The 20,263-nt window shown below is 35.1% G+C and overlaps 1 protein-coding gene across 16 annotated transcripts in view; it reads right to left on the bottom strand.

Annotated features, from left to right (window-relative positions):
• The window catches only part of Usp49 (ubiquitin specific peptidase 49), an 82,635-nt gene that overhangs the window by 52,124 nt on the left and 10,248 nt on the right, over window positions 1-20,263 (bottom strand). For 6 of the 16 annotated variants that reach the window (XM_027950398.2, XM_027950393.2, XM_071613404.1 and 3 more), the window contains exons 2-3: window positions 18,960-19,041; window positions 1,874-1,963 (exon numbers count right to left, since the gene is read on the bottom strand). The gene's annotated coding sequence lies outside the window, so the exon portion shown is untranslated. Of the gene's footprint in view, window positions 1-1,873; window positions 1,964-3,767; window positions 3,884-10,436; window positions 10,605-11,642; window positions 11,779-18,959; window positions 19,042-20,263 lie in introns of those variants that run through there. The other 10 variants (XM_027950400.2, XM_027950396.2, XM_071613398.1 and 7 more) reach the window with 9 other exon arrangements.

The raw sequence follows: 20,263 nt of genomic DNA, 5'->3' as shown, positions 1-20,263 counted from the left end.
GTAATCTCAACAACTAGGGAAAATGAGGAAGGAGGATTGCAAGTTCAAGGACAATCTGGGCAACTTGGTACAATCCTGTCTCAAAATAAACATAAAAAAAAGGGCTGTGGAGGGCACTGGGGTTGTGGCTCAGTGGTAGAACGTTTGCCTAGCATGTGCGAGGCGCTGGGTTCGATCCTCAGCACCACATAAAAATACATAAAATAAAGGCATTGTGTCCATCTACAAATGAAAAAAAAAAATTTAAAAAAAAGGGCTAGGGAACCAGGGGTTGTAGCTCAGTGGTAGAGCATTTACTTTGCACGTGTGAGAAACTGGGTTTGATACTCAGCACCACGTAAAAAGTAAGTAAGTAAATAAATAAATAAATAAAAATAAAGATATTGTGTCCATATACAACCAAATATATATATATATATATATATAATATATATATATATATATATATATATATATATACATATATATGTATGTGTGTGTGTGTGTGTGTGTGTATTTTTTTAAAAAAGGCTGGGGATATACTTATAGGTAGAACATTACTGTGAGTTGAATCTCCAGTACTACAAAAAATAAAAATAAAAATTTTAAAAAGAAAGAAATAGAAATCAGAGAACTGTGCATTCTGCTTTGAAACAGATACTTTTGCAGGCAACATAAAATTATTGTAGGCTGAAGGTGGTTGTCTATTCATACATACCTGTATGTATCACCTATACCGTAAGATATGCAGTAAGAGTTCCAGGTGATGTGATTCTGCAATCTGGGTATGGGGTAAAGGTGGGAGTTCATAACCCACTTGAATCAAAGTGTGGAATATGATATGTCAAGAAATTTGTAATGTTTTGAACAACCCACAATAAAAAATTAAAAAAAAAAAAAAAAAGAGTTCCAGGTATATAACTCTATTCTCAGACAGAGTCTAGCAGCATACTCTGAGAGAAATGAAACTTAAAGCCAAAAAGAAAATTTTCATGAAAGTCTTTGCCACCAGGATTAACCTTATCCAGAGATGATGTAACTGGTGGAGTTTATCAGAGAAAGAGTCATGTGTGGATGACTGATACATAAAATTACTAACCGGGACACATATGAAAATTCTAGCTACCATTTACTAAACACTATGTGCCAGGCCTTCTTTTTTAAGTTTTTTATAAGGATTAACTAATTAATTCTTAATATTGCTATAAGATAGGCATTTTATTGTTTCTACCTTAAAGCTAATGACTGAGGTACAGAGAGAGATTAACTTGCCCAGATGTCAAGTTAACAGTGGCTGGTCCTCTCTGGCAGGGGACTGTGATTCACATAGAGAGTTTTGGTTATCTATGACACTGAAATTTTTGACAATAAGAATGTAAGGACTTGTATAATTAGAATTTTTTATATCTCATAACCTTAGTCAGACTTTTTATTGGGCTTTCTGTGGAATTCTATTTGACTACCACCTGACACACATCTGCACTTGCTCACATGAGCAAGACCCCCATGGTGAGCCTAATATCAGAGCAGCTGGCAGCTCTTGGAGAAGAAGAAGGGGTGGATAATTACTCTTGACAGGTCATGACAGACACAGTCTCTATCCAACCACCAATAAACTTCAAAAACTACCCTAGACTCCGTAAGTTTGCCAGTCTCCAGATTCCAGTTTATGTCAAATATGGCTGTGTCCCCTCTTAGCTTAAGTTAATTCAGGGCATTGAAAAATAAACAAGTTTACAATGGAAGCAGGTAGTAAAAGTTCAGAATAGGGATGAAACAAAGATTGTGATTGGTCATTTACCCTAATTGGATTGCAATATTACAGACTGGCCATGCATAATCCTATTATGAACACTTTTCATTAATAAGGTTTTATTATAGTTTTATTTCTTACCCATTAAAAAAGGTTTTTTCATCTTCTTCCATATTATTCCACAGTCATTGGTTAGGTTTCCTCTTCTCTATTACCTATGATGGAAATAATCTGTAAGGCCAGAAAAAAAAAGCAATTTCATTTAGCAATTCAAAATATGATCAATATATTACAATGCAGTGAACTCCCTACAAGCCCTCAAACCTGACATAAAAGAATGAAAAAAAAAACTGACATTTTTTTTTTTCAGCTAGGAATCAAGATTTATTCACTTACAGGTAGACTGATTCATAAATGGAAGTATAAAGGTTTACTTCCTGAAAAAGTGCACTGCATTTGTTTTAGGTTTTAAAGATGACATATTATCCTTGCATATAATAAGAAAAAATTCATGGTAACAAAATTATCCAAGTATCAAAAGCCAAAATTTTTTTTTGTATAAGTGAAATACATAATAATGCAATATAGCAGGAGGTGATTCTTTTGTGTTAACTGGTTTCATGATCTTTATGTAAGCAGCAGCATTCTTCTTAAAGAGCAGTATATAGTCTACACACAGGACCTTATATTAATCAAAGATGTCTAGAGTTTATAATTTGAATAAATTGCACATATAATCATTTTTTAGATTTCTGACAAGTATTCAGGGCACAATAAAGCTTGAGCTTGGCATACTTAACTACTATGTAACAGAATGGAAAATTCTCTATTTTGTCATCCTAATTGCTCACACAAGAATCCCCTTTGGAAGAAACTTTCTTTGTGAAAATATGTTTCCTCAATATGGACCCCCCACCTCTCATGTCCAGTCCCCTTGGAGCGAGTGGGTGGTTCCCTGCAGAATGGCTGTCAAGATCCCAGAATGGTTGTCAAGAAAGGGAAATTGCTCTGCATTAGACAAGGGGAAGAATTTGTTGTTTTATCTCTGAAAGGAAAGTAGAGAAGAATGTTGAGGAGAGGGAATGGGAGAGAAGAAAAGAAGAGCTAGCATAATGGAGCAAAGCTGGGATTAGGTAGGGGTGAAGCTCTCAGGTCAAGGGAGGTCTGAAAACGTTTAAGACCGGGGATGCCTTACTAGGAGAGTTGGCTGCATTAATGCAAAGCAAGGCTCACCCCACCTCTATTTGGCCGCCTTTCTTCAGTTAGATATACAAAATCTGCAAATGTCCTGTGTGAATAGGGCCTTTCTAAAACCAGTAAAGAAACCAAGTTTCTCATCTGGGTGTGCTGAGTGCAAATCAGTAGCACAGGGAAAGAATGTACAAAGCCAGGAGACAGAAGAGGATGAGAGATCAGGAAACACACAAGGATGTTTAGGGAGAGCTTAAATCTTCCACACATTCTAGGCTGAAGGGTTGGAGGCAAACTTATTCAGGAAAACTACATGAATGGGGTCTCATAAAGTGTCCCTCTTTCCTTATCCAAATGAGCTAACTTGCAATGTAAGAAAACTAAAAAATTAAAAGTTGTCTTAATTATACTTAAAACCAAGTTATTTTAACTAATTTTAGATGCTCCCCAAAAGTTAACTACAATAGTCTCTTCTATATTAAACGACACCCAGGATATTTAAACAGGGGAGTTTATGCTTACAGCCCTATGAAACAGTTATTAATTTGAAGAATAATGACTTTAATAATGATGATATAGATTCTGAAAATTGGGAAATTATAGTAAGTCAGTTCACTTCTAAAAACTATTAGTAAAACTCCACATATTCAAAAATTTTCCATCTGGGTCCCATATACGTCATTTCAACGACTGCAATATGCTTTGGAATGGGAGTGGCACGGAATTACTGATATATAAAACAAAGCACTGGAGTAGGAACGAAATATAAATGTGGATGACATCTCTTTCAGTGCTCATTTGAAATAAAGTCCCCAAATCACAGGCAGGCATATTCCAAACTTACCTATTAATGAACATACTGATCTCTTGGGCTGTAGGATGTTATCACCATGATGTCCATTTACTAGCAGGAGACCTTACTTAACTTCTCTGAGTCTGTTTCTAATTACCTTCATAGCCCTGGTATGAAAATTAAAGGAGAATGTGGCTAAAATGCTCATACACTGCCTGGCACACAGCCACTGGTTTAGTTTTCTTCATTTAACTTTCTACCCTTAGTTTAGAGGAGTTCCCAGGGCTTGAAAAGGAGAAAAATCAATCTTGGAATGTTACCCAACTAACTTATTCTGACAAATAATAATAATACGAATGAATATGATAGCTATTAACATCTATAAATCCTTTAATGTATGCCAGATATTCATCCAGTACTTCATTCAATCCTAACAACTATGAGGTAGATAGTTATTATTTTTATTCCCATTTTGCAGACAAGGAAATGGAGGCAAACAAGTTTCATAGATAATAATTGGCAGAATTAGGATTCAAACACATGTTTCTACTCTTTAAGAAATACTAGCCTCGTCTGATTCATAGTGGGGTAGGGAGAGGGAGCATGGGAAGAATAGACGAACTCTAGATAGAGCAGAGACCGTTGGAGGGGAAGGGAGGGGCATGGGGTTAGAAATGATGATGGATTGTGACAGTCATTATTATCCAAAGTACATGTATGAAGACACAAACTGGTGTGAATATACTTAGTATACAACCAGAGATATGAAAAATTGTGCTCTATATTTGTAATAAGAATTATAATGCATTCCACTGTCATATATAAATTTAAAAAATTAATTTAAAATAAATAAATAAGTAACCCATTAAAAAAAATGAAATACTAGCCTCAAGGACTAACATCTAGGTGACAGCAGCAAGGCCCTTCTTTGAGGGTTCACTAATATTATTATAGTCAAATAGGGAATGTTCAGAATTGATCTGCAGAATTGACCTGTTACCTAAAAAATACATACAAATATATAATCTATATAATAATTATGGAGTGACTGGATGGTGGGAAGTAAGCATGGTGTCTTAGAGTTTAAAATGTGAATGGGACTAATAGGTGCATTTTAAATTTTTTTTCTTTTTAATATCCAGTCTCTTCATTCTTTCATCAATATATATTGAGGACCTACTCAGGATTAGGCACTTTTTTAGACATCAAAGATGTTCACAATAGGTAAAATAAGATGCAGTTGCTGGGACTCCATAATTTTACTATCAGCAAGGATTTGTTGGATTTAAGTGTGCTCCTTGACTCAGTCATATGATTTTCCTATCCCAATCTATAAGCTCACAGTAAAATGTCTATGTCAAAAATGTTTCAAGTACACAATTAGATGAATAAGAGCAAAACATACTGATATGGCATTTTATGGCTTTCAAAGTACTTCTACACATATCCCTTGGGGTGCCTCAAGCCAGTACTGAGAGCAGGTAAGGCAGGAATAATAGTCTAGGAAGTGATATCTAATGCAGTCTGACTATTGTGGAGTTGAGACATATTCTAACTGCAAAAGAACCAATGGCTCAAAATCTGAATTTGATGCTCTTTCTACATTTGAATAAAAAGTCTACAAAAATGACTTTTTCCAAAGTCAATGTCATAATTGATTTTTTTAAAAATGAGAAACAATCAGCCATATATAATTAAAGTTAAAATAGGCCAAAAGTATTAGAAGATACCAAAGGCTGAAAAAAAAACTCACACAACTAAATAGAGGAATACTCACACAAATAAAGAAAAATTAATAATGCAAAAAGAAATGTAACATTTTTACATTTCAGTGCACAACATGTACAGCATGAACAAAAGATTCAAGATCTGCTCGTTTTGCTTGTTCTAAGATTTGAAATTATCAGTTTATCATGGGTTTTTTAATAATGGTTTTTAAGTCCAAATTCAGGGCTTCTACATAAGAACTGCAAAATAGACTCATGAATTCCTGTGAAACACAAAGAGTGCTAGTATTGCAGTTACACACTCTGTGGTTCAAAATTATCTAGGTAGCAATAACACTGTTCACTTGACATATGAATTGATTTCTTATGAGCTGTTTATTAAAATGCTTTTTCACCAAAAGACAGAAATTTATGTCAGTTTAAGAAACTATATATTAGAGGGATCATGAACTAAAATCAATTTTCATGCATGTATGAGTTTGTCCGGATGAACCCAACTACTATGTATAAACATTACAATCTAAAAGAGAAAAAAAAAAAAAAAAGAAATTGTGTTTCTGTGTGTATATTACAGCATACATGAAATAGCCAGCTAGATTGTGACCTTACTGAGGCCAGGGATTATTTTCCACTTATTATTTTCCTGTTGAAACACCATAGTAATAGTACAAAAGACATATTAATATATATTTTGGTCAAATGAATCACCAAGAGATGGTCCCATTTTTATATTTATCTTAAATTTTACCTCTTATATAAAATGATTTCTAACATTTGTAAAGTAGCTTTCTTGCTTTGGCCATATCCTCAGCCCAGAATTTCTAATTTTGATACTGACACGTGTACGCACACACACACATAAACACCTCTTTTTTTTTTGGTATTAGATCAAACCTAGGACCTCTCACATGTTAGGCCAGCATTCTACCACATCCTCAGTCTTTTCATTTTTTTATCTTGAGACAAGGTCTCACTAAGTTGTCCAGGCTGGCCTTGAATTTGCAATCCTCCTGCCTCAGCCTTTCAAGCAAGAGGGATTACAGATGTTTGCCACAGAGCCTGGCTAAAGTACCTATTCTCAATTTAAAACTCATTTACCACAGCAAACTGGAATTTTATCCTCTTTCCACATGTACACTGTCATGTTAGAACAAAACATTTCATCCTTGAGCCTTCTTAAAGAAAAACAATTTGGGATTAATACAATGATATATGATATTCAGAATCCCAGACTGAAATATGGTCAAGTTCCACATTAGAAATTTTCCTCCCTAAATACCTATATGGTGGTTAGGACCAAAAAGGCTTTAGGAATCCATCTGCCATGTTGACTGACTTCCATATCTAAAAAGATACTCGAAGAATCTGTTAATTTAAAGGGGCACAAGAGTATTTGAAAGTGAAAAAGCCTCAGATTTAAAATCATAAGGCTTGAGTTTAAGTCCCAGATATTCATTTTTTAACAGTGTGACCTTGGACTACTCACTAATGTCTTAGAATCCCTACATCCTCACCGGTAAAAGGATATAAAATCAGCTCTATTCCCTCGCAAAGATGCTACAAAGGTAAAATAAGAATAAGAACATTATAAACTGGCAAGAGCCATACATGAATTAGTTATTCTTTTTTTTAATATTTGTTTTAGTTATTCTTTCCTTGCTAGCAAAGAAAGAAAATATTTTAGATTAGTATTCTGAAGAGAAGACACACCAATATTCAAACATTCCATGAGTTCTAGGGAAAGCTGGGATAAAAAGAGCCAGATCACCCAGAATTGAAAGAATTCTAAAATGTGTTTGGTATCCAGTTCTTGATTTCAATTGAAGATGTAGTCTTAACTAAAAGCTTATAAGGACTAGTGGACATAAGATTTTTGCCAGATTGGGAATTCTTTCTCCCCAAATAAGATGACCTAAGAACTTTGGCTTAATATGCTTGCATTCTTCCCAATCATCCAAGATAAATGCAAACAAAAGAATACCAAATCCTATTTAGTCTGGAGAGCAGCCATGTCAGCCTCAAAATCACCTTCACACAGCACACATCACAGTTGCTATTTCATCACTCTGCCTAAATGTAATCTTGTTTTTAATAGCATGCCCTTTTATTTGTTTATTTTTATGCGTTGCTAAGGATCGAACCCAGATCCTCACATGCGCTAAGCAAGAGCTCTACCACTGAGCCACAACTCCAGCCCTTCAAACCATTTTAAAACATTAATTCTGTCATTATCAAGCACTTCTTATAAATACTATAAGACAATTTTGGAAACCCAGAGCAACAACTTCAATGGTGAGAGAATATTTATGAACATTTATCATACACCCACTACACACTACACCCCACGCTGTTTGAGGTGTTTTCACCTATACTTGTTCGTTTGCTTTCCACACTGAGAGAGATGTCAGGTGCATTTTACAGATGAAGAATGAAGAAGGGTCAGATTGGTTAGTAAGTGACTAGCCTATGATCACACAGCCAAGGAAACAGCAGCATCCAGGCTCCAGAGAATTGCGTTGTTAGCAAGGAATGTGAGATTAAATAGTTTTGTGCCCATGGTAAAACTTAATTGGCAGTTAGCTTTGTTCAAGAAGTTCCTGAACAAAAACAGTTTTTAAGTGTTAAACATTAAGTGTTAAACAAAAACAGTTTTTAAATTTAAACATAAAGACTTGTCACTACAGTTAGTTGTTTTCATGGGAAAACCCGCAAAGAAAACACTAATTTACTAAATAAAATCAATAACTGTTTTTATAAAGATTATCTCTTCGAGATCATTTCTAAGTAGGCATCAAAAATTACCTGCATCTCACAAACATGAAAATATTTCAAATAAGAATTTTAAATACTATATTTTTTAAAATGCTTCCTCTAATCAAAGCTCTTCCTTTAAAATTAAAATGTTAACTCTAACCTGTATATTGCTATTCACTCTAGTAAATTGTTTTTCCTGAAAAATCCCCATTTAAAAAAACACCTAATATTTTTAAAATAAACATTCTAAATAGGTTCTAAAACAGACAATAATAAAGGTTGAGATAAAATTTCTGAACTACTTATCTGAACCAGGTAATGAGAAGCTAGGGGTATACAGATAAAATCTAAAGTCTATAGAGCTTCTCAACTAAAAGATTCCAGCAGAAATAATTTAACACTTGATGGCTACACTGTTATTTGGTTAGAGTATTTGGTTATGTACTTATTTTTTGTTGTGAATACAAGAAAGTTGTGGAAGAAGAAAAACAAATTAATAAGTTATTTGATTCAACAAGACAAAGAAGGCTAAAACCCAAGGGCATGTTGAGCGGAAGCCCTGAGCAAACTGAACTGTCCATCAGAAAAACTCAGAATGCCTCTGAAAGGGGGATCAGAAGGTAGGGCTGGAAAGACAGAGAGAGAGAGAGAGAAAGAAACACTCCAGTCTGATTCCCAGCAGCTACTGGGCAGAAAATGGGAGTTCTACTCTCTAAAAAGATTAGTAAATAGACTATGAACTTAGGAACAACTAGGGGCAACCCACCTGTCTAAAAAATATTGGAATTAAGACAAAGCCGATATTCTGAAGGTGTCCCCAACTCAGCCCCCAAATGCTGCAGTCAGATTGATAAGCCATGTCCAAGAGAAAAACTACATTTATTGACTGCTAGCAGGGCCGTCTCTAAAAAGTTGGGTTCCTGACTAATCACCTCATAATGAAGACTACCAGGCAGGGAACCATGGCACACACCTGTAATCCTTGCTACTTGGGAGGCTGAGGCAGGAGGATGGCAAATCATGCAGCCTCAGCAATTTAGTGAAACCTGCCTCAAATTTAACAAATGGAAAGGGCTGGGAGTATAACTCAGTGGTGGAGTGCCCCTGGATTCAATCCCCAGTACCACAATAATAATAATAACTACCACCACTAACTTTCAGAATTTGCACTTTGGCAAAGTCAGCTTTCGGTTTTTCAGAGGCTCACTCCTAAATATGTGTAAAAACCTCTGTATATTTAAAGAAACTCCCTAAATGAAAGACCAAAACAAATAAATAAAGGTATTTTAAGGAAATTGAGAGAGTAAAGGAAGCTGAATAAACTTTTTAAAAACTTAAAACAAAAAAAAAATACAAGAGTATTAAAAAGTAACATTCAGATAAAAAAATGTAAAATGACAGCAGAAATATAGAACTAATTAGAAGGCCAAGACACTTATCAGAAAGTAAACCAAGAGACAAACAGATGGAAAATATAAAAGATGAGAAAATTATAGAACTTTTCAGTCCAGAAGTCCCAACACAGTAAGTTTCAAGACAGATCTGGTGGTGCAGGCCTGTAATCCTGGCAACTCAGGAGGCTGAAGAAGGAAGATGGCAAGTTTGAGCCCAGCCTCAGCAACTCAGTGAGGCCCTAAGCAACTTGGCAAGACCCTGTCTCAAAATAAAAGATAAAAAGGACTGGGGAGGGGCTGGGATTGGAGCTCAGTGATAGAGCGCTTGCCTAGCATGCGTGAGGCACTGGGCTTGATCCCTGGTACCATATAAAAATAAACAAATAAAATTTTTTAAAAAAGTATTATGTCCATCTACAACTAAAAAAAAAAAAAAAAAATCTCAGTACCAAAATAAACAAGTTCCAGAGAGAAAGAATAGGGGAAGCTAAGGGTAAGACAGAGGAGAAAAAGATCAGTTAAAATTTAAGAAAATCTCCCAGAAGTGGGGGAAAAAAAAAAATGTTTCTAAATTGAAAAGGCCCTCAGAATTCCCAGAATAACAGATACAATAAGGCCCAGAGTGAATCAGGTTACCATAAAATTTCATAACATCTCTAGGGAGGCAAAAAGAATCAAGAATCAGAATAGCATTAGACTTCTCATTGGGAGCAACAGAAGGTAGACGTCAACAGAGCAATGACTGTTGAACTCAGAGAAAATAATCTTCAATCTAGAATTCTATAACCAGGAAAACTATAAATCAATGATTAGGTAATTTTTTCTTAAATGAATAACTTTCGTACCTGCAGATTTACAAACAATGTACATCCCATGCATGGTTCCCTCCAGAGCTTCTAGAAGAGGTGGATCCACAAAATTAAGTAGAAATGACAAAGGAGGAAGATAGGAGGTCCAGAAACATTGGGGTTGGGAATGGTGCCGTTTTCAACATAGGAAGGCAAAGGAAATACCTAGGACATGGGGGAAAGTAGATCCCAGGATGAGAACTATGCAGCTCTAGAGAACAGCCTATCATAAAATTTCTGAACAGGGCTGGGGATGTAGTTCAGTGGTAGAGTGCTTGCCTAGCACATGTGAGGCTTGTCTAGCACTGTGTTTGATCCTCAGCACCACATAAAAATAAATGGATAAAATAAGGATATTGTGTCCATCTACAACTAAAAAACAGTTTTGAAAAATTTCAGAACAATCGGTTTGCTTCACATTTTGGTCAGAAATGAAAACACATTTAAAAAAAAAACTATATTGCATCCTTAGGGAAAGGAAGCACATATACTTCATGCCTGTTGGAACAGGTGAAGATCATTCTGAGTCAGTCACTGACCCATTTCTGAAGACTGAAACAAGAGCAGAACCTACGCACAAACCAGAAACAACTGCTGCCCAGCTTCCTCTAAGACCCCAACAACTGACATCTGAATTACAAAATATGCTGTTCTCTATATCTCCAAATACTTTCAAAATTAAGAAAGCTATATTTTCTATTGCCTTTTCATAGCAAAATGAGGGATAAAGTATTTGCTATCATCCACTAATAATAAAGGAGTATTAAAACCATACTTATTAATCACATGTTAGGGTCATTGTGAGAAGGCAGATAGAAGGTGTGGCTTGTTATTTACTCCATTTTCTGACATCTAAGTAAACTGCAAACACAGAAATAGCAAATTCTGGTTTTGTTTGTTATTTTTTGACATTCTATTCATTTCTGACCATGGAATTTTTTTTTAAAGCTAAACCATACCAAAGCTACCTTGGTAAACACATTTGCCCCCCCATTTTTCAGCATAAATGAAGATAAGAATAGATTACTAGCAAAGTATTTTAACTACAGCATACCAATAGTTTTTAAATAGAATGTTAAACATCTTTTTGTTTCATGGTCTCCTAAAATCTGGAATAAAAATTTACTTTATGCTCTGTTTAAATTTTCTTTTGTTTTTGTTTTTGAGATGGGAGGGGGGTCTCAAAATATTGCCCGATCTGACCTTGAATTTGTAGGCTCAAAAGATGCTTGTTTTAGCCGGGCACGATGTCACACACCTGTAATCCCAGCAACTCAGGAGACTGAGGCAGGAGGACTGTGAGTTCAAAGCCAGCCAGCCTCAGCAACTTAGCAACTCCCTGTCTCAAAATAAAACATAAAAAGGTTAAGAATATGGCTCAGTGGTGAAGCACTCCTGGGTTCAATCCCTGGTACCAAAAAAAAAGAGAGAGAGAGAGAGAGAGAGAGAGAAAATCCTTGTTTTAGTCAGTTTTGCATTGCTTCTACCAAAGTAACCTGACAAGGACAACTTATAGGAAGGAAAGTTTATTTGGGGCTCATGGTTTCAGGTTTCAGTGCATTGCTCTGAGTCCCAAAATGAAGCAGGACATCATGGCCAAAGAGCAAGGCCAAGGAAAGTAGTTCACCTAAAGGTGGCTAGAAAGGAGACAGAGGGAGAGAAGGGCCATAGGGAAGAGGCTGGAGGAGGGAGGAATTGGGTATATCTGTAGGCGGTCGATCTGCTTTCTGATCACCATGTAAGCTGCTTCCCTCTGCCACACTCTTATGCTATGATGTCCTGCATCACCTTGAGCTCCACGGACTTGGACTTCTGAAACCGTGAGCCCCCATATAAACTTTTCCTCCTGTTCTGGTCAGCTCCTTTAGTCACAGCAGCAAAATAGCTGACTAAAACAGCCACATTTTAGTCCACAGATAAGACATCTTTTTTCATGGTTTTCAATGGTAAAACTATTACTTTATGAAGGAGGAAGTCTCTTTATTTGCTTGGTTTAATTTTCCCCCAAAGATATTTCAACTGCTCAGGAACTTCTCACCAGATTTATGTTTTCTTAAGGATTTCACAAGCAGACTGCTGGCTGCCGCTGTAGGTGTTGCAGCTAATATGCTCATTACACCACCCTGCTAACGAAAACTGATTAACATGCAATGTGACTGTCTATCCCACATCCCCTGGGCACAGAAAAAGAATGGCATTTTCCAAAAAAAAAAGGTATTTGTCTCCTCTCCCCTTTTAAACACGAAATGACACAAATCCTAAATGTTAACTTGTATATATAATATTGATAAAGAAAACTAATAGCAATGTATAAGATATTATATGCCTAATAAGATAAATTGCAAACTTTAGTATTTCAAAGTTTAATAGTAAGTGTCAATAGGTAGGAAGATCCAAAAGTGAAGAATAAGAATATTTAGGCCAACCACCAATATTATTTGAAAAACTTTAAACTACATGATCTGGCCAGCCATGGTAGTGCACACCTGAACTCCTAGCACCTCAGGAGGCTGCGGCAGGAAGACTACCAAGTTCAAGGCCAGCTTCAGCAATTTAGCAAGGTCTTAAGCAATTTAGCAAAGCCTATCTCAAAATAAAAATAAAAAGGGCTTGAGATTTGGCTTAGTGGCAGAGCACCCTGGGTTAAATCCCTAGTACCAAAACTACATGATCTGTCAGTGGGGTCAATGGAACCATCACTGTACATGATAAAAGGTAACAGTAATTTACACTGGCTTACAAAAGATAATATAATTCTCAATGGGTGTTACTGTCTGCTGAAAACTATTCACACATTTTATATGCATTATTTAAGTGATTCCTCACAACCATCCAATAGACTAGGTACTAATTATTATCCCATTTTACAGATCATTTTTTGAATCAAATGCAGATTTCTCTACCATTACCTTTAAAACCTCCACCAATTGGCCTAAACTTCTACTATATGCCCTCTTTCTGCCATTTCAGTCCTCATTTCTGACTCAAAACCTTGACTTAGTATTCATATAAATGAAACAGCTCTTTACTTGGCTGATCTCTTTCTTATCTACTACTACAGGAAATTCTTTCATAAAAATGTTCTCAGTTAAATGACCCATCCTGTACTTGTTAAAATTAAGCACCAAAAGTATACAGAGTAAAAAGTGAACTTAACATTTTACAAAAAAAAGGAGTATTCTATATTGTTCTACAACATGACCCTCTCTTTTTTTTTTTTTTCTTTCTTTCTTTTTTTTTTTTGGTGGTACTGGGGACCAAACCCAGGAACTCATGCATGCTAGGCAAGCATTCAACCACTGAGCTACATTCCCAGCCCTTTTTTTTTTTTTAATATTTTTAGTTGTATCAAGAGCTTTGTAATGTTTTGAACAACCAATAAAAAAATAAAAAATAAAAAAATATATTTTTAGTTGTAGATGGACACAATACCTTTATTTATCTTATGTAATGCTGAGGATTGAATCCAGTGCTTCACACATGCTAGACAAGTGCTCCACCACTGAGCTATAACCCCAGCCCTTTTTAAATTTTTATTTTAAAACAGGATCTCATTGACTGGCCTCAAATTTATAACCCTCTGGACTCAGCCTCCCTGGTAGCTGGGATTACAGGCATGTACCAGTACCTGGCTATAATGTAACTTTTTAAAATAAATTAATGGCATCTTTCCACATGAACAAATAGAGATCTATGCATCTGGAAAAGCTAAATGGTGTTCTGTGTGGACCTATCATACGTTGTTTAATTAATCTCTGACTGACGAACATCATCTGTTATAACCAGCAATGCTGGAAAGAAAAACTTTATACTCCTATTTTTCACACAAGTGTATGTTATTTAGGACAAATTCCTAGAAGCAGATATGTACATTTTAAATTCCAACAGACATTGCCAAATTTACTTCCAAGAAAACTTATATCCCTGCCAATGTCCCTACATCCCATCCACTATTAACTAACATCAATTTTTTAAATTTTCCTCAATCTGATAAGTAAAAAGGTATAATTACATATTTCATTTTATACTTATTTAAATGATTGGGATTACTGAATTTAGAGGTCAGGTATATTTTGAATTTATTATTAGTTGTACACTAAGCTAAACTGCCTATGGAGAAAAAATTCAAAAATCACATTAACAGTATGTTTGGGAAGACTGTTAATGTCTAATCAATTTGGGTTTTGAGCACAATGATGCCAACTAAAAATGAGACAGATGTCTTAAAATACACTTGAAATACATTGCTATAAGCTCTTCAGAGCTATGACATACACTGTAGAAACATTTCTTTTAATACATATAGCACATGGATAGTCATGTATTCACTTTCTCAATTGCATTTACAACACCCCTCTGATTAGTTCACTTTGACAATATTTCACTTTTTTTATATACAGTGTTGTTTATTAATATGACATTTGACCTCTTTAGATGTTACAAGGTACAAGGTACAATTGGTACTCAGCCATGGGCATCCAATAAAAATAAGACATAAGTGGCTGTATTAGAATATAGAAAAAGGAGAGAGAGTAAGAGAAGTAAATGTTAGCAAGAGCCACATGAATGTTCTAGACATTCTGGTTTATAAAAACAAAACACCAGCACAGCACCACATACTCTATAAATGCATGTATAAATGAGATGACTTTTGTGCCTGAGTGCTGATTCACTGTAAAGGGCTCCACGTCTATTGACTATAATGCTATTAGCAATGACGGCTGAACTGAGCTATTCACACATTTTCTTACCTGATTTTCTTTGTGGCCATCTCCAGGTAACAAATTTTGTCAAGGAAAATTTAATTAGCTCTAACAGGAATTCTGACCTTATTATCCTGATAAATTAGTAGCCACAACTGTAAAAATAAGTACTACACAAATTATCTGGCATTGTAGAACATTTTGGATTCAAAACAAACCAGTAAAATTCTATCTACCTTTACTTAGTAATTTTCAACTGAAATTCATATTCACAAAACAAACTGATCCTTAATACTATTTAAAAGTCAAATGCCCTTGCTGTTTTAATATGCCCACATGGCTCATCCAAGTGAACATATGACAGATGCTACACATCTTTCCCACATCAGACTGAAGAGAGAGCAGGAGACAGGAAAGAACAGGACCCCAATGTGACAAAATGCTAAAACCAAGCTATAAATTATCTTCTGGTCACTCTCAGCTGTATTTTGAAAAATCTGACACAAAGGTAGGACCTCCCCTTCCTTTGGAGAGATATGGAGTGTTATAGAAAAGCATCTCCTAACTAGCAAAGGACTGCTGTCCCATCAATCACACAACTTCCCCAGCAAGAGAAACACTGCTGGATGGGTTCTAAAAACAATGCCTGGGTCTTCACATTCTGATGGGAGGGAACAGTGAAGACCAGCTTCCTGGGCTCTAAACTATGCCAGACTGCCCTGCTAATCCTCCCCAAATCCCACAATGTGGGGGTGGGGGTGGGGGACAGAATTGAAAACCCCAAACTGAATCAAGGGCAACAGCTCTAGGTTACAGAAGGTCCTAATATTCCTGTTTGCAGAGGAGATGGTGGAGATGGGGAAACACATACACAAAAGCCTTTAAAAACACAATATAAAAATGCATTTTATCCCTGATCCTTCGATGTGCTAACCAACATCTGCCCCCAATCATTTGCCAGCCCTGGATGCATGGAAGGCATGGAGTAGCAGGCATTTTCACACAGTGAGGCTGGAAGAGATGCTACTAGAGTGTAAATTACTAATTAGCTCAAAAGAAGACAAAGAGAGAAAATACCTGTCACAGAATGGTGTTTACAACTTGACATATAATAAAAACAACCCTGAACATTTCAGAAGAGTGAAATTTCCAGACTTCTATTAACATGTGAATGGAAAAGGAACAGTATTATAGTCTTTAAAAACTGCCCATGTCTCAGAAACAATAACGAATGACTAGAAACAATGCTTTCCAAATAATTTGTAATTTTCTCGTCCCTATGAAAGGGAAGTGTTTTTAATTATTACAATCAGCTTTAATAAGGAGCTATATTTCATAGCTTGATAATAACTTAAACAGGGAGAGAAAAGGAAAAGCAGCCCACAAGTATTGTATTTTACATTTGTCAGAATACTGCTAATATTCCTTTTGCTTAAATTGGACAAGCCTTTCTGTAGATCACAACTTTATCAAATAGATAGGCTATCATTTTAATTAAGATTTGTAGATGACTGGAGCTGGGTCAGTTAATTTCCTTATATGACATCAATCAAAAAGACTCAAAAATTTAGATTTTTGAAGGCAGGCATGGAATGTTAAGATATTTCTATTGATCCTCTCCTTATCCATACTACCTCATCAAATACTACTATTTGTAGTAACCCCAATCAACATACTTAAAGCAATACATTTTGCACTTTCATCTTTTCTAGCTCTTTGAAGCTACATAATGATCCCCTAAATACATTATTTTACCTAAATATTTTTTGGTAGTAGTATTGAGGGGCTCTGTGGCTCCTGTTTCTCAAACAACAATCACCCATTCATCATCAATAGCTCATATGGCCTAAGGACATACCATGCCTGGTGCTAGAAAGATTGTCAATAGAGGGGTACAACACAATTTGTTACTGATGGGAGGGGCCAACATATCTGTCATTCACAGGTGAAAGAATCTTTCTTTTTTTCAGAATGTACTGAAAACAAACAGACTACACAATCATAAAATCCACACTAAACCCAATCTTGACATTCCTTTGTTTTAAGTGCTTGACAAATCAAACACACACCAAACTTTCCAATATATAGTACTCAAAAAACATTCTTACTCCATTTGTACTTTCTCCAATTTTATTTGTTTAAAAGTCCTTACACAGAGAAAATGATAAAATGAATGGGGCAAAATCACAAGTGGTAGTTTTGAGTAAAGGTATTCAGAAGTTCTTTGTATCATTTTTCTATAAGTTTGAAAAACTGTAATAAAATTAAGTCATTAAAAAAATAGAGTATCAACAACAGAAGCTCCCTTTCACAGGGTTGTTTCTGGTTTCAAACCACTCACATACTTAGCTAATATGACCACTCAGTAGTTCTTAGTGATTTTTAAAAATGAGTAGATTGATTTACTTAACCAAATTAAAGCATGAATAAATGTACTTAGTAGATTACTTACACAGGCATACAGAAAGAGAATATAGGAAAAATTTAAAAAAAAAAATTTTTTTAAGTTACCGAAAGGCTGGGGTTGTGGCTTAGAGGTAGGCAGCTCATCTACCATGTGTGAGGCCCTGGGTTTGATCCTTAGCACCACATAAAAATAAAATAAAGGTATTGTGTCCAACTACAACTAAAATAAAAATATTTAAAAAATTTATCAAAAAAAAAAACAGGATCTAAAAAGATTTTGCTTATGTATATCTGCACTTAAATCTAAGCTCCGTTTTTCTTCAAACAGCAATAGTCTTTCCACTGCAAACCAATTACAGTGTATAAGTGCAGGGCCTATTATAGCTAAAAAAGTAGGCAGAAAATACACAATGCAGTAGGCATTTTAAAACTGATTTGGGGTTGTTTGGTTTTATTTTATTTTATTTCATTCTGGACTTTGATGTCATCTATGCATTATACACAGTTCTCATGGTGTTTGTCACAGGTTCCCTACTTAGAAAGGAAGTAAGAAAAGTTTAAAAACAGAACCACCTTAATAATTTAAGAACTGGCAAAAAAAAGACCCATTAAGAGGTGAACAAAACCAGCACTGTTAAACCTGGAGAAGAGATGGCAAAGGATGACCACAAGTCAAGTGGCAGTAATACTGGAGCACACTCTGCCAGTAAAAAGGCAAGGTTGGAATCCCATCCTCACTTCTTGGTAGAATTCTATCTTTTGAACTAAAATAAAAATTAAGGGATGAAGGTATAGCTCAATGTTAAAGGGCATGCTCAGCATGCGTGAGGCCTTGGGTTCAATGCCCAGTGCCAAAAATTAAATAAAGAATAAATGTACCATTAGGCTAACATTTGACCAAAAAAAAAAAAATAATAATAATAATAATAATAATAATCTGTTTGTACTAACAGATTTTCAACTACTGAACAAGTAGCTATAGGGAAGTCTTAGGTAATAACCTTGGGCAAGTCATTGAATCTCAAAGATCCTCTGCTTCATCACACATAAAATGAGAACAGTAATAGTAGCTAACTCAAAGGATTGCTGTGAGGAGTAAATGAATTACAACTTGCAAAGCGCTTACAACAGGGTCTGGCACTAAAGCATTATGCATGTGTTAGCTATTATTATGAAGTTCAAGAAGAGCTAAAGAGCTAAAGTAATATAGTAAGCAGCCATTTTTAATTAAAAATTGAGAAAGGAGCAAAAGGAAATAAATACAAATATAGTATTAACTGTGTGTTGCTTAGACAGAAGATAGACCCTCCTGATAGAAAAAAAAATGACTAAAACTCAGAAGAAATTATATACAAAGGTTGTCACATTACCACTGAAGATTTATAAGAAAATAGGATAAATTTTCATCTACCTGGGATGATTTAAGTGGGACATTGACTGAAGTTGCAGGATAAACTAGAGGTCCTTTCAAGGTCTCTTCCCATCCAAAGACTCTATGATTAACCAGAAAAACATTTACTTATGTACAACCTACTCATACAAATATAAATCTAATAGTTTTTTTCTTAGAAAATAAGATTATAACCAAAATTAAGTTGAGTAGAATTCTACTTGATGAACAAAGAAAATACAGATTAAATTTATCACTGGTGCCCTTATTGATTAATAGTTATTATGTGAATTAAAAGATCATCCATTCTCAGCTTGAGAAATATCAAATGAAAAATAACCATTCACAATAATAATCAGTGGTTTAGCATACCATGGTAGCACAGAGAAACAAAGGTAAGACACAAATGAACTCTTTCCTTTACTTGATCTTATAGTTTATATTTTATTTTTTTACCACTATCAAATGTCTCAGATAATTTATGTAAAGAAATCAAGTTTAAAATAATTACATTATAAAAATGGCAATACCATACATAGTACCACACACTAATACCAGCCCAAACACATCTACAAAGAAAGGAATATGCACACACACCTCAGACAGGTGCCTTCTATCAAACTTATTATTCATCTTGAAAGTTAACATATTCAGATTAATTCTCTCAAAACTTAGCAGCAAAAATAGTAGTTTTTTAGAATCCCATTAAATTGCTAAGTCAATCTACTTACCTTGAACAGTTGCTTAATAGAATCCAGAAAACAAACCATGAACTAAGTACTATGCCACTAATACAGTTAAGAGCTAAATCCAGAGTTAAGATTCTAAATTTTTCCTATATATTAATAACCAGTGTTTCTGATAGTCACAAATCAAAACCTACTCTTTGCTAACTCTCACAAATGCCACAAACCTAATTTGTGCTATTTAGACACAAAACAGTAGTAATCCAAAATTTACACAATTTTGAAATAAGACTCCCCCGCCCGCCCCCAGTGCTTGGGATCAAACCTAGGGTCTCTACCACTAAGCTAGATCTCCAGCCCCTACACAACTCTGGAGAAAAATCATCTTTGTGTATCTGAATATACACTAATGAAATAATCCCAAATAAGATTCTCTAGAACAGTTTGCATTTTTCCAATGTACATTATATACCTTGGCACCATCAAATGCAAAGTTAGTATTCACTTATATTCTGAGTTAAACACAAAAGCTTCAAATCATTTAAGCAAAATACTATAACCCAAATTTGTCCCAAATTTCTTATCTTCCTCTTAATTTCCGAAAGTGTCTTACAAGTCAAAACTTCTAGAAAATCAGGC

This window comes from Marmota flaviventris, chromosome 6 (assembly GCF_047511675.1).
Source record: "Marmota flaviventris isolate mMarFla1 chromosome 6, mMarFla1.hap1, whole genome shotgun sequence".
NCBI lineage: Eukaryota > Metazoa > Chordata > Mammalia > Rodentia > Sciuridae > Marmota > Marmota flaviventris.
The sequence above is the reverse complement of the archived record's forward strand: the minus strand, read 5'-3'. Positions and strand labels throughout refer to the sequence as shown.